The sequence below is a fragment of the Mustela nivalis genome, assembly GCF_964662115.1.
Source record: "Mustela nivalis genome assembly, chromosome: 11".
NCBI classification, from domain to species: domain Eukaryota; kingdom Metazoa; phylum Chordata; class Mammalia; order Carnivora; family Mustelidae; genus Mustela; species Mustela nivalis.
The window spans coordinates 81,712,497-81,728,266 of NC_139030.1; the positions used below are offsets into that span (position 1 = coordinate 81,712,497).

The 15,770-nt window shown below is 40.9% G+C and overlaps 1 long non-coding RNA gene across 1 annotated transcript; it reads left to right on the forward strand.

Moving 5' to 3' along the window:
• The first annotated feature begins 1,848 nt into the window (after window positions 1-1,848).
• Window positions 1,849-15,483, forward strand: LOC309844487. The gene is made up of 5 exons (XR_014300733.1): window positions 1,849-1,924; window positions 11,902-12,033; window positions 14,297-14,483; window positions 14,749-14,852; window positions 15,255-15,483. It is a non-coding gene; the product is annotated as an uncharacterized lncRNA (long non-coding RNA).
• The last annotated feature ends 287 nt before the right edge of the window (window positions 15,484-15,770 follow it).

Consider the following 15,770-nt stretch of genomic DNA (forward strand, 5'->3'; position numbering starts at 1 on the left):
AGGAGAAAGATCAAAGAGAAGGTGAAGGGGATTTCACTCACTCATTGGACAAATCCTCTGAATTGCCCAACCCAGTGGGAAAGGCTGGGGATATCATGGGGAGCAAGGACTTTGTTCTCACTGATGTTGCTGTGTGAGGAGGAAAAATGATTCAAGCACTACAGAAGGAGCCATAGTATGTGGTGCTTTTGCAGCAAGTGGCATGATCATCTCAGTGTGTGTCTGAGCAAGATGTGGGGTGAGGGAGGACACCCAGAAGACATGGGACCTAGGGGACATGTGAAGTAAGAGTCAGCATGAGACAAGGGCTGAGGAGGGAGAAGAGTGTCAAGCTAGTCAAGGAGGCCATAACAAGTCAGGTGTACTTGAGAAACAAAAAAATTCATAAATGCTAGAAGTTCGGGGAGAGCGGGAAGGGGCAAGGAAGAAAGGGGGTGTAAGAATTGCTTAGGGTAACATGATATGAACATTCTGGCTTTGAAGTAGATGGGCAGAGGGTGAAAAAACAATCTGAAAAGCCGGTGATGCCATGAAATACAAAATCAGAGCGTTTCGTTGAGGTAGGAGTCAAGAGTGATGTACCCAGTGACACCAAGAGTCAAGGTAGGAGAGAGATTGGAAGGTGGCCCCAATGAAGTGATGAGGGATGTAATTTGTGAGCATGCCCAGAGTGCTTTAGTGAGCCCTGGGAGAAAAGGCCAGAGTTAATGGTCTGGGCTGTGAGTGGAGGCAAGGAGGAGGTGACAGGAAACTAGTCTTTCAAGAAGTTTGCCTGTGAAGGGGAGAACAGAAGGAACATGGAAGTGGGTGAGGATGTAGGGTAAAGGAGGTATTTTTTCCTTAAAAATTTTTTTTAGCTATGGGCGCCTGGGTGGCTCAGTGGGTTAAGCCGCTGCCTTCGGCTCAGGTCATGATCTCAGGGTCCTGGGATCGAGTCCCGCATCGGGCTCTCTGCTCAGCAGGGAGCCTGCTTCCCTTCCTCTCTCTCTACCTGCCTCTCCGTCTACTTGTGATTTCTCTCTGTCAAATAAATAAATAAAATCTTAAAAAAAAAAAATTTTTTTTTAGCTAAAGTTGAGCAGGCTGATAGAATCATATTTTATTAGAGTTACATTGGTGGTAAAGAAGAGTTTGAAAACCGAATAGAGAGAAGGATCCTGGAAAAGAGAAAAAGGACAGGATTCATAATAGAGGTAAAAGGATTTACTGTATGTAGGATGAGGAGCAATTTTTTTTTTTTCCATCATCACAGAAAGGAAGAAGAAATAGCTTGGGGCAGATGTTTGTAGAGCTGATTTAGAAAATTCCCAGAGCTCTTGTCTGATGATCACCAATTTTCACTGTAATTTTTAGGTAGTGAGGGGGGATGTGTCAGGGAATGGAGCAATGTAGAAGTTTAAAATACCCTTTCCCCTTTGGGCAGACATGACTACATGAATTGTCAGGAGGTGTTAGCATCCTAATTGTCAAATTGTCATTAGTGAGCCCCCCTGAGAAGAGCCAGCAGAGCCTAGCGGTCAGGCCGAAGGAAAGATAGATGGTTAGGTTAAGCAATCAAAATGATTGATTGCTTACATCATCCTCACCACATTTTCCCCTTCTTCCTTCCTGGTAGAACCCCGTTTTCGTTTTGGTCACCACTCTCCTCAAATTAGACATGCTCTTCAATGGTCACTGGTCCACCCACTGTCTAGGGAGGCTGGCCCTGATTCGTCTAAGCCAACCAAAATGGTCCCCTTACCAATGATTGATTTGCCCAAGGGTGTGAGTGCCTGATACAATTCCAGACAATGAGGGGGATTCCACAGACAGGGCAATGTCTTCTTGCTTCACAGAAGAGACAGAAAGAAGAGATGGTCTATTTTCCACCTTGGGATGCTGTCCTGCTGGCAGGTGAGGATTGGTGAACTAGTCCAAAGACAAGGTGAGGAGCGCCTGGGTGACTCAGTGGGTTAAAGCCCCTGCCTTTGGCGCAGGTCATGGTCCTGAGGTCCTGGGCTCGAGCCCCCCATTGGGCTCTCTGCTCCGTGGAGAGCCTGCTTCCTCCTCTCTCTCTGCCTGCCTCTCTGCTTACTTGTGATCTCTCTCTGTCAAATAAATAAATAAAATGTAAAAAAAAAAAAAAAAGACAAGGTGAGATAGAAGGATTCAGGGTTGAAAGACAGAACTTGGCTCTTGACCACATAATTGAACTAGTGGTCTTGCTTGGTGGCAGAATTACCTTATTGCTTATGTCATTTTCGGTAGGTGTTTTGCTATTTAAATCGGAAAACACTCTACCTGATACATTAAAGGAGCACAATGGAAAGATAATGGCAAAAAAAAAAAAAAAAGGCTTTGGGGATATTGGTTAAATCCAGCTTAAGGTGATTGACCCTCCAGTTTAAGATGGAGAGGGAAGGAACTGATGACAGGAGGGGGGTGGCTCAGAGAGCAAGTGGAGGGCTCTTGGCCGGGAAATCACAAAGAAGTCAAAGGAATAATGTCTGGGGAGCAGCTGAGTAAGAAAAAGGGAGAAACTGGCAGGAGGGGAAGAACTGAACTTGTTCAGAATCTTTGGGATTTTCCTAGCATTGTCATTTTTAGGATCTGTTTGACTCTCTCGTTCAGCAGCTGTGAGTATCTCTCCAAAGGAATTAATATAGATTCCTGTCAGCAGAAGGAGGAGAGGCAGGAGCATCTTGGCATTTTTTAAATATGTTTTAGAATTTCAGAGAACATTGGCGCTTTTAATAGGGAGCTGCAAGTTGTATTTTCTCCCACCCCAGGCTCCATGCCAAGTGGAGGAGATAGTAATTAGCAGGACACACTGTTGTCTATTCTTATGCATTTAATAACCTCAGCTTGATTCACAGAAGCTGCAACACAGAGTAGTTACTGTGAACAGAACATTTTTATGTGGGGCATTTATTTTGAATGGAAAACTTTGTGCTACAGCATTCACCGTATAGCTGCCTGACGGTCCCTGCCTCCCCCATTTCTTTCACTCATGGCATGGTTATAGCAGGTTATTCTTCTGGAAATAGCGCCCAATGGTTTTTTATTTTATTTTATTTTTTATTTTTTCAGCGTAACAGTATTCATTGTTTTTTGCACCACACCCAGTGCTCCATGCAATCCGTGCCCTCTCCAATACCCACCAACTGGTTCCCCCAACCTCGCACCCCCCGCCCCTTCAAAACCCTCATTGTTTTTCAGAGTCCATAGTCTCTCATGGTTCACCTCCCCTTCCCATTTCCCTCAACTCCCTTCTCTCCAGTGCCCAGTGTTTTATTCATCCTTTAGCTGAAACAAGGAATGCTGAGTTCAGAAGGAAGTTGTGTTGTGCTTCTGATGTGGGTCCTGTAATTGTACCTTGTGACACAGAACAACCTTTTCTGTCTTCCCACTGCCATTTGGTTGCTTCCTTATAACTGGCATATCTGACGCCCTGTTTCTTCCTCTGGACTTTTCTGATTTGCAAGATGGATAAATAAGACTGGTAATATTCCATAGACAAAAAGAAAAAAAAAAGCATTTGGTGCACTCTTTTGGACAGAGTTTGGAATCTTTCTTAACATTGTAACATTGTGAAGGTATTTTGGCTTTCTTCTTTTTAATTCACCTTTCACTTATTTATTTATTTATTTTTTTATTCCCAGAATATTCATATCCTGATTGTCCCAAATCCACCTATTTAAGCTACCCACCCAAGGACCTTTCTTGTCTCCTTAACCACAAAGAATTCAGTAATTTAGCAATAAAGGAGCCCAGAATGTACTCATGTTAAGCTACTCCTGATAAAAAAAGTTTATAATGAGTTATTCTTCTTAGAAGTATGGACATTTAGCAAGAGAATAAATGGAGATATCTATGATCAAAGAAAAAATTATCAATAATTGAAGAGTAGCATAATAAGTGTTTGGGGTGGGGAGACTTTCTGGTGCTCATTGATGCCCTAAGGTAGATTATAAATGACATGATTTAATTCCCTAAGGTAGATTATAAATGATATGATTTAATTTGTCCAAAGTACAGTCTAAGTTTATTCAAAAGAGGATGTTTAAATTTTAAAAAGTATATATATATTATATATTACATACACATATATGTATAATATTTGAGTATGTAATATATAATATATTATGTTTCTAATATAATATAATATAATATAATATAATATAATATAATATATTATATTATATTATATTTCTGGCTTAGAGGCTATATCAAGCAAAACAGTCAGGCCATGCTGCAATAATAAATAACTACCTCAGTAATAGATCTATTTCTCTATCAATGGCCACTGAGCAAAAGTCTCTACCAATCATAATCACTCAATGACCCTACATGATGGAAACCATGTCAACAACATGTACCTTAATGATCACCCCAGTTGGGGAAGAGAGAATGAGGTTTATCGTGGTTGGGCTCTTTTCTGTGGCCACATATAGTCTCAAGGTCATATCTAACTTCAAAGGAAATAAAATCATACAATTCTGTATGTGCTCAGAAGACAGAAAGCCAGAAATGTTTAATGAACAGAACTAAGAAGAAAAATAGGGGTGCCTGGTTGGCTCAGTCAGTTAAGCATCTGCCTTCCGCTCAGGTCATGATCCTGGCTGGGGTCCTGGGATGGAGCTCTGTGTTCCTTGCTCAGTGGGGTGTCTGCTTCTCCTTCTCCCTTTGTTCCCTCCTCATCCCGCTCCACAGCCCTGGGTTGGTGCTTTCTCTCATTCTCAAATAAATGGGTAAAATCTTTTTAAAAAGCCTAGAAAGAAGAAAAACAGGTAAAAACAAATTGTCTTTGTCTGCTTGGACTGCCAAAACCAAATATCATACACTGGGTGACTTAAACAAAAGACATTTATTGTCTCACAATTATCAAGTCTGGGAAGTCCAAGTTCAAGGTATAGGTCAATTTGGCTCCTGAGGAGAGAGGTCTTTCTGGCTTGCAGAGAGCCACCTCTTGCTATGTCCTTACCTGGTCTTCCTCAGTGCATGTATGAGGTAGGAGAGAGGAGAGACAATGAGCTATCTGCAAGCTCTTCTTATATGGACACTAATCCTATCAGATCAGAGCTCTTACCCCTATGACCTCATTTAACCTGATATCATCCATAAAAACTCAAAATCAATTAAACACTTGAACTTAAGCCCTGAAACCTTAAAACTTTTAGAAAAATACATAGGAGATAATCTTGATACTGATCTTAGAAATGAATTTTTTTTTTGAATTGACACCAAAAGCAGAGGCAGAGGTAAAAAATAGGAAAATGAACAAGTGGGACTACATCAAACTAAAAAGCTTCTGTGCAGCAAAGGAAACCATCAGCAAAATGAAAAGGCAAACTATGGACTGGGAGAAAATGTTTGCAAACCACATATCTGATAAAGGGTTACTATCCAAAATATAGCAGGAACTCAAACAACTCAATAGCATAAAATACAAGTCACCTAATTAAAAGATGGGCAAAGGATCTGAATAGTTATTTTTCTAAAGAAGACCTACGGATGGCCAGCAGGTACATGAGAAAGTGCTCAACATTATTAACTATCAGGGACAAGCAAATCAAAACCAGAACGAGACAATATCTCAGATTAGTTAGGATGGATGTTTGTTATGAAAAAGACAAGAAATAACAAATGCTGGCAAGTTTGTACATTACTGATCACATAATTAAGTACATTATACTTTTGCCAGTTATACCTCAAAAAGCTGAACAAGAGGGTAGAGAATTCAAGACGAAAGGGGAAGCTTGAAGAGAAAGTGGTTTCTCAGACATGGTATCAGCCTTGGAGGTGACCCTAGGGCTGGAGTTTGGTATTCAGTGCCTGCTGGAGAACAGAAGACAAGGATTAAAGGTAGAGCTGTAAATGAGTCCATCTGTGAAACGAAGACAGAAAATCTTTAGCTATCAGACTTGAGAAGTGATGAGGAAACTAGCTATCCACATGGCAGATGGGGAAAGTAGTTTGCTCTAACAAATGGAAACTTACCTCTGCACTCCTGGCTGCTGTGTGATCAGATCTTATCCTCTTGGTTCAGGACTCTAATCATAGAAATTAACGTAAAAACTGGTCTAAGTCACAGAATTCTGGGTACCCAACAGAGGGATGTGTAAATTACTCTAAGAGACCTGGCCTAATTACCTGGGGAGGCCTATTGAAATCTCATCACCCAAAGACAACATTGGTTCATATATTGCTAACATAGTCACTAAGGACTTTTCTACATACAGATTTTGGCTCTTACATAGTTGCAACCCTAATATTTTGTGTAACAGAAAGCAAAGTTTGTTTTTTTTTCTTTTTCAAAGGAACGTAAGTCATTGAACATCACTGAGTTACTCTAGTCAATGTTTTCTCCGAGTTGCAGCATTCCCTCCTGACACGGGAAGTGTTTTGTTTCTCCTCTATGCCTCAAACATTTGGCTCTCTCCTGCTGTCAAAAAGGGGCAATGAAGAATTCAAAGCAAGAGAAGGGTGGATGAATCTGCACTGCCCACAAGAGCTAACTCTGCCTTTCGTTCCCCCTTTAGGCCAGACATTCAGCACTCTCCCCCCACACCAGTGGGTTCTAACCAACTGAAGGCATGCCCAAGGAGCCAAGAAGAGATTAAAATGCAGGATCTACTTTTTAAATAGTAAAGCTGGTCTGAAGAATTCCACAGAGCCCCTTCTGTCTCCAAATCAGGGTTCCAGACTCACAGGGCTCTGATCTCCCTACCCAGTTACCAAAAGAGAAATGAGAATAGAAACTGCAGATTGCTTTCGGGGCCACCAAGTCAGCTTATTACACCGTGGTGGACATTCCTGGTGCTCAGGACTTCCCCTTCTTCTTCTCTTCCTTATCACGTAGGAGGCAGTGTTGGTTCACCTTCTCTGAAGTTGGGCAGAACGGTGTGACCGGCTCTGGCCAATGGATTGTCCATCGCAGGAGCTGAAATATGTCATTTCTGGGCTGAAGCAGGAAAAGTACAATCCTCTACGCTCTCTGTGGAGTCCCCTTCAGCCCGCAAGCCCACACATGACAATTTGGCCCAGTCCCTGGTAATCACAGAGGCTTTTCTTGGGCAGGCTTTGTGGTGGGGGGTGGGAGGGAAAGCTGTGCTCCTCATCTTAACTTTAGTGCACACACAGCGAAGGCACTGTGGTCTCCGGAGGCAGTAGTATTCTAAGAGTAAGCCCCCTCCCCGCCCCACCCCCACCCCAGCCTCCAGGTGGCCTGCTTGTAGGCAAATCTGTGTTCCCAGCCTAGGCACCTCCTTTTGAAAGCCTCTCCAAAAGAGGTCAGAGTTTGAGGATACTTTTCTCCACTCTGACTAGATAATTTTCCACTTCTAGCCCTTCCCCTCCCTCTGCCTAGCCCCTGAGCCCAAAAGGTAGTGGTAGTCTTCTGCTGAAGGGTCTTCTTTCCCTCACCTCCCCCACTAACCGTCTGTGATGTCTGTCATCTCTCCCCAGCCTGGTGCTGTTCCCCATGGAAAAAAGGAAGGTGGCAGGCTTTCCTATTTGGCCTTATAGTCTCTCAGAGAGTGAAATCAAGTCTTAACTGTTACTTTCAGTTTGGCTTATTGTAAAACCTCTGTTAACTGAAACACCCAGGGTGTGCAGTGTTCTGTTTACTAACCTTCAGTTTACTACTAAAATCTTCCTCAAGTTCATGTGGATAAAAGCATGCGTCCACTTTTCTGCTCTAGTTTTAATATAATGTCATCATTCCAATTAAATCTTTCTGTGATGATTCAGAGCTGTATCTCAAAGTGCCCTTTATTTTCATTGAACAACTGTGTAAATGTCGGTGTAAAAAAACCCAGGATGAATGAATACAACCTGCTAGAAGAGAGTCCCTGAAATCTATCTTAAAGAAATATGTAATAACATTTTTACCTGTTACTTTACCTTAAAAATAGCATTTAGGAAACAAAACAAAATTCACCTGTCTTTAGATGACTTGAGATATAAACATGAAAAAAAAATTTCCCCAAATGGAGCTGGCTGGAGATCTGGGTGTGAGGCATCCTTTTTAAAATAATCTTTTCTTCCCTTCCTCTCCCCTTCTTTATTAAATATACAGATACATTTTAACTCCTCACTTGCAGATTTTGGTAAGCCTGTTTTCAGAGAGCCACAACTTCTGGTGTATTTCTCTTGTTAATGATTGTTTTTCTTTTTTATCTTGGTCACTGTCAATTTCCTCTGGACACATGTAGGGCTGTTTCAGTTCAAATGCAGAACGTGTTCTGTGTTTTCGCAGTAAGCGCTCTTATAGTTAGGAAACTGCTTTGGGGGCCTACCTGTGGAGCTCCTAAAAAGAAAGAACAAGATTTAAGAAACTGACAGATGTTTTCTTTTTCAAGGGGGAATTCGATTCTATGAATATTTAATAGATTCCAAAGCGATTGATAAAGTTTATGGAGAATTTATTCTTTTAACTTTAAATCTTTTGCATTTCTTAAAACAAACCAAGTATTTTGCTCAATACACACTTTTATAAAAGGTGAAATAACATTGATAAGGAAAGATCAATAAGAAGAGCTATTAAGGGGCACCTGAGTGGCCTAGTAGGTTAAAGCCTCTTCAGCTTAGGTCATAATCCCAGGGTCCTGGGATGGAGCCCTGCATCAGGCTCTCTGCTCAGCGGGAGCTTGCTCCCCCCCCCCCCCACACCTGCCTCTCTATCTGTCAAATAAATAAATAAATAATCTAAAAAAAAAAAAAAGAAGGTATTAAGGTATTAAGGTATGACTTATTTGAGAAACAAAAAATGTAAGGACAGGTCAGCTCTGAGCACTGTAGACTTCTACCACAGGCAGCTAGCCACCCCCTTGACTTATCTTTAGAAATCTCTTGATTTATCTTCTTTTATTTTAGGGGTTTATTTAGGGATTTCTTCTGAGGCCATTTTGGCTTTCTCTGAAGTTCTCTTAGACCAAAGCCCCAGCCTCCGCTGAAAACCCTTGGCTCCCAATGCAGCCTTCTGAATCATTTTTGAAAAGTAACTATTTTGCATCTGAACACCCTCTGGAAATGCCACTGAGGGTTGACTATGGTTTTCAGAATTCCTTTCCCTGTTAGAAGGGAGCATTTGAGTTTGCAACTCCTGTGTCTTAGTATGGGATAAGCTATTTCTGGCACATCTTAAAACGTGGAGCATATGGAATATTAGAGGGAGGAGGGATCTTGACAGAGTGACTGGTGAGTTGGGATCTGTGAGGGAATCAGCAGAAAGAGAAGAGAGAAATGAGATGGAGTAAGCAAATTAATACCAGCCTATTTAGAAACTTGGTTTTCACAAGAAATAAACTCATTGCACCAGGCAGCTTCCATGCCTAGGACATATACAGTGAACTCAAGCGTCTGTGGCCTGGTGTGCTTGTGCAGTGCGTAACAGTGGTTAAGTGCATGGATTTCCGTGCCAGCTTGTTTGGTTAAAATACAGTTCCATCACTTACTATGGGTGTGCATTTCCTGATCCGACAGATGGAAATAATAGCGCTACTTGCCCCATAAGCTTCTTGCAAGTACAGAGTTAACAGTTTAAAAGTCTCTGGGGGCGCCTGGGTGGCTCAGTGGGTTAAAGCCTCTGCTTTCGGCTCAGGTCATGATCTCAGGGTCCTGGGATCGAGCCCCACATTGGGCTCTCTGCTCAGCGGGGAGCCTGCTTCCCTTCCCCTCTCTCTGCCTGCCTCTGTGCCTACTTGTGATCTCTGTCTGTCAAATAAATAAATAAAATCTTTAAAAAAAAAGTTTCTGGCACTTAGGAAGTACTAAGTGTTGACTCTTATTCACTCATTCAATCATCCAACCATTTATCAAGCTTAAAAGAAAATTTTCTATGTCCTAGGCACTGTGGTTAAGTCCTGAGTATTCAGCTTTGAGCCAAACTCAGCACCATTCTCCCAGAAGCTCTAAATCTCATAGTATGGGCACCTGAGGCTACCAAAACTCAATGCAAAGGCTAGTCTGAGCACTGGAATGGGAGCCTCATCTCTTCATACTCGGTGCCATTTCTTTAAAAAGCAAAAAACAAAAACAAAACCAAACTGTAAAGGGTTAAACTGGCAAACATGTTTGTTTTAGTAATGAAATGTATTTTTCTGTGTGTCTGATAAAATAGTTAAAACTGAAGGGATTTTTTGAGAAAATCACCTGACCACTCACTGTGAGTACAGACTTGATGAAGCTTCTATTTCTAAGGACATGGCCTACTTCCCATATGGAAATGTGAAGGACAGTGAGTGCCTGCTATTTTTTTTTTTTTAAAGCTATATCCCTTTTTGGTGCAAAGCTGAAATGCGTTTAATTCCAGGTTGTCATATGCAGTTAGGTAATGTGGGATGGCACAGAGACAGTGCTACGAAGAGCTTACAGCCTGAGGTCCTTGTTTCTTCGCACAGCAGACAGAAAGCTCCCCTGGCCCAATGCTTAGCACAGACTGGCCACATGACTCCAGACAGGCCAGTTGGGGCTAATGGGATTCGATTCTGGGAACTGGTATGTATTAGCCGAAAGACCCTGTGTCTATAGGACTGAAAGTTGGAGCCTGCTCTGTTATGTGAGTCAACGTATTCCGGGTCTGTAAGCTTAGGAGGCTTGGGTTTGATGCTTTTGTAACCAACTTTGGCAGACTCCCTGAACTTTTTTTTTTTTTTTTTTTAAGATTGTATTTGTTTATTTGAGAGAGAAAGCATAAAAGGGGAGAGGTCAGAGGGATTAGCAGACTCCCCACGGAGATGGGAGTCCGATGCGGGACCCGATCCTAGGAGTCTGGGATCATGACATGAGCCAAAGGCAATTGCTTAACCAGCTGAGCCACCCACGCGCCCAGACTCCCTGATCTTACTAGGTTCAAACAAATGTTTTAAAAATAAACGTCTAGTGGCTCAAAGATAGAAACCCATCCATTTGCCAGCAGTCAGACTCACTGGTGAACACCTGCACAGACGCTGTCCTATCCAGAGAATAATTTGAATCATTGGCTTCAACTTGAGTTAAGGAGGATAAATGAAAACTGTTTCTATTATGAGGCCTGCTTGAGTAGGCTTGAAGGTGCTGCAAGAAATTCAGCTTGGAAGGAGATGATGGAGTATGACTAAATCTTCCTTCATAGAAGCCTTGTGCTGTGGCCATGATGGCCTGGGGACACACTGCCTGGGGGTGATTCCTGTACCGCCACTTAGCACTTCCAAGACTTTGGACACATGATTTCACTTTCCTGTGCCTCAGTCTCTCTATTTGTAAAGCAGGATAATAATAGTGATACTATAATAATAGTGATACTAACTCTAATACTGATAAGGGTTTTCACAAACCACATTGGCAGAATGCCTCCTAGGTACCATATTCTTTTACAAATTACAAATATAGATGGTAATGTATTGGACTATAAGTGCCCACGTAGCGCTTCCCCGACTGGAAACTACTTGGCCTGCGATGGAACGTGAAGCCGTGAGCCCACAGTTCTGTGTTCCTCTGACTCTTCCTTCAGAGGACCTGGGCTACTGAAAATATTAAAGTTTATGCATTCAAGAGCCCAGTCAATTCACATCACTGCATCATGTGATCTCTGAAGCCAACATTTTGCAAGGCTTGTGTGCTGGTTAATTACTAAGAAACAGTGAAAGCACCCACAGTTGAGACCACTGGTCATTTTTACCTGGGCCAGTCATGGTGGCCTGACTTGGCTCAAAAGGAATAGAGTCAAGGCTCAAAAAAAAAAAAAAAAAAGTTTGAAAAGAATATTTTAATAAACTCAAAGATTTGTTTTTAAATTCTGCTTAGAGTGTCTTAGGGAATAATAGATGTTTTTATTATCATATGCAGGTTTTCAGCATGCTTTGACATTTTGATTTCATTCAAAGAATGAAGAACCCATTTGGCATTGATAGTTAGACTCTCTTATCTTTCTTTTTACAGGTGTCATTTCCCTTTGTGGGTGTCAGATCCCATTTTGTTTTAACCATTGAAAGAAAACAAAGCATTGGTGACCATGAAAAGCAGCCTGAAGTTATTTTCAACAGTGTGTTTTGTTCCTGGATTATAATCAAGGTAAACAAAACTCAACAAGTACAATAGTATCAGAAAGCATCTCACAAGATCAGCTTCTTGCTGGAGCAACCTACAGATTTAAAAACTCTTTACAAAGTGCATAAAATAAATGCATTTGCCATTAGGTTTTTGTATTAGACACTTAACATCCATATTTATACTTAAAAGAGCTATCAGTTTATAAACTGAGAAACTGTCAAGGAAAATGGAAGTAGATAGTATGTTTTTATTGTTAATAAATGGTTTCAGCTATGGGGTCAAGATAGTCTCTTCGTCAAAGTGACTAAGGTTATTTTTTTCTGGTTATTTAGACTGGCTTTCCTGGACTTTATTTTATACTCCATTTACAGAGGTTAGAAAGCCGAAATATGACGTCACCCTGACTGTCTTTGCATTTAGGGTCCTGAATGCGGAATAGATTCAGTCATTTGAAGGACTTTGGTGAGATCTGACAGGCAGGAGGATGGGGTAGGTCATCTGTCAGCAGAGTGTACAGGGACAATTAGATCTAACAGAAATACATTTTAGCAATAATGGGATTTCACAACCCACCTTGGTCACTGGCTTTGAAATTAACACCTGTGGTGACGGCTATAGCAACTACTGATCTCTGCATCACATTTACGGTGATAGAAACTTGGAACCAAACCTCTCCAATCTTTAAACATTTTTAAAAAAAATTTAAATTCAGTGAGCCAACATAAAGTATGTACTTAGTTTCAGATGTAGTGTCCAATGATTCATCCATTGCATGTAACACCCAGTGCTCGTCATATCACATGCCCTCCTTAATGCCCATCACCTACCCTATCCCCTCATTTGCATAAACTTTTTTTTTTTTTAACTTGAAGATTTCTTTGTTTGAGAAAAAGAGCTTGTTCACAAGAGTGGAAGGAGAGGGAGAGAATCCTTAAGCAGACTCTCCTGCTGAGTGTGGAGTCGGTTGAGTGTCTAACTCTTGGTTTTGGTTCAGGTCATGCATGGTCTTAGGGTCCTGAGACCGAGCCTCACGTCCTCAACCGACTAAGCTGCCAGCAACCTAACCTGTATTTTTAAAGTCCTTAATCTTTTTAAGTGTGTAATTCTGTCTTTTGCACTGAATCGTAGACTTGATAACAAACATCAAGTCATGTCTGTAACTTGTGCACATTTCAGTTAATATCCTTAATTTGTCCCTCCCATACTGCCTAGCCATTCAGAATGCCATGAAGAATGTGTGAAGCTGCTGGCTATGTAATTCATTGAAGAGTGCCTTCCTATATGTTCTTGATTTCATTCCCCCCACAAATAGCTTACCAATACCTATTCTTTGTCAAATATTGTTGTAGTGGTTGGAAATGGCGTGGTGAACAATGTAATAGACTTTGACCATGAACAGTTCACGATCTCATGGAAAAACCCAATGAGTAAGTAATGCCAATAAGAGCTAGTATGTATTCCAGCTACCCCCAGGACGTTCTGACGCAGGAGGTCCACATACCAAACTTGAAAAATATATAATCACTAATCTCAGGAAAGAGTAGACATAGAACCAGAGGGCATCCTCTGCCCTGACCTATGGGATTATGAAAGAGTATATGACTGGGATATTGTTGTACATGATGGCTTTCTTGATGATTATTTCATTTCTAAGCATCTGCCTTCAAAAGGCTCTCCCTACAGTCTCATGGTACAAATTTCATTGTTTTTGTTGTCGCTATTTAAGCAGCCATTTTCTTCCTCAATGGCAAAATGTCACTTTTAATAAGAATAGATAAAATGTTTTGCTTTTGAAAATCTGTATTTGCTAACAGAAACCAATATTCAGTCTGACCAAAATGGAATTTTTACAGTTAATTCTCATATTAAATGCTTATAAAGTTTAATGTATTCTTTTCTTTTTTTTTAAAGTTTTTATTTTAATTCCAATTAGTTAACATACAGTAGGATATTAGTTTCAGGTCTACCATATAGTAATTCAACAACTCCATACATCATAATGTATTATTTAAATAAAAATATGTAAGTAGAGGTTCTTATCAGCAAAAATTGACTGATGCGGAGTAGCAAAATCTGCCTTTAGAAGGACATGTTCTAATATTTTCTTCCAAGCTCTAACTGATTGTCTCATACACACTGTTGGATGTGTCCAGCCATCTTTGGAAACCCATGGCTTAGAGGACAATCTCTGCTGGCCTGCTACTTTACCTTTTATATAGTAATTTATGGTTCTTGTCCCTACAGAATAACCCATTTTTAATAATCTTAATTTCTTACTTCCAAGGACCACTGTTATCTTCACATTTATTCATTCAACAAATACCTCTAAGATCCAACTCTATGCCAGGAATAATTCTAGGCTCCGAAGATACAGAAGAGAACAAAACAAAATTCCTGCTCTCCTGGAGCTTGTATCCTGGTGGATGTGAAGGGGAAACAGACCATAAATGCACAAGTATGTAAAACATCAGGTGAGTGTAGGTAAGTGTAGAGGGAGAAAAGCAGGGTAAAGGAGAAGGGCGTGCTGAGTGCAATGATGTGGGCTGCGGTGACATGCATGAGCTCTTAAGAGCCAGTTGTCAGTGTTTGGTGATATCAGGTTGACAAGTGGTACTGGCCACAGAAATTAACAAATACTAGAAACCAGGACTTTTTTTTTTCTTTTCTTCAGAGAGCCAATAGTTAAACATGTACCAGCCAATTACCAGGTGAGAGTAAGGGTCTCTATATTTATAGGGTGATTGGAGAACATCTCACTGGGCAGAGACGTGAAGGAATGAGGGAGTGAGTCCTATGGTCATTGGAAGTCAAGGTGAAGAGCATTCTTGGAGGAGGGAACAGTAAGATCTTTGACATATAATTGGGGAAAGCAGGCAAGGTGATAGAACTGGAACAGTGTGAGATGGAAGGGAACAGTGGGAGTGGGAATAGGCCAGTTACCTAGGGGCAGGGTTATGTGGAGTCTTGTGAGTCAAGATAAGGAGTATGATGCATCATAGCAATAATTGGCTGATGCTGAGTAGCAAAATTTGCTTTTAGAAGGACATGCCTTCTTCAGTTTGTAGCAGTTCCCCTTCAATCTGTTTCACCAAGCCCACCTGCTTGACTGATGTAAGCTTTCTACCTGACCTCTATACATATATGCATTTCTCTCCCTATTCAATAGCATTTCCTTCTCTATATATTATAGCACATATTTTATGTTGCCTTGTTTTACATTATTTTATATTTTATTTTTAAAGTAGGCTCCACACCCAGCATGGATCACAAGGCAGGGCTTGAACTCGTGACCCTGGGATCAAGACCTGAGCTGAGATCAAGAGTCAGATGCTCAACCAACTGAGCTACCCAGGCCTCCTGTATTTAACTTTTAAATTTGTGCAAAGACTTTCTATAACTGAACTAAAAAAGACTGTCATTTCTCTTTCTTAGCACCTGGAACAATGCCTTTCATGTAATAGGTTCTTAAGATGTGAGTGTTGAATAAAATAGGATGAAGAGTCTATATTTTTGTTGGCACTTTCTTAGGGTATGTTGAACAATTTCTTTCTGTTTAGTGAAATCCTTGTTTCCTCCCATCATTCTGAACGTAAGCCTATCATGCAGGTTTCTTTATCATTTACATATCTTTAACTTGTTAGAGTCTACTTCCAAGTGATATTATACCACTTCACACATAGTATAAGAACCTCCCAATAGTAGAATCTTTTTTCTTCTTGCCTGACCTCTGCGCTATTGCTACCTTTTACTTTTACATG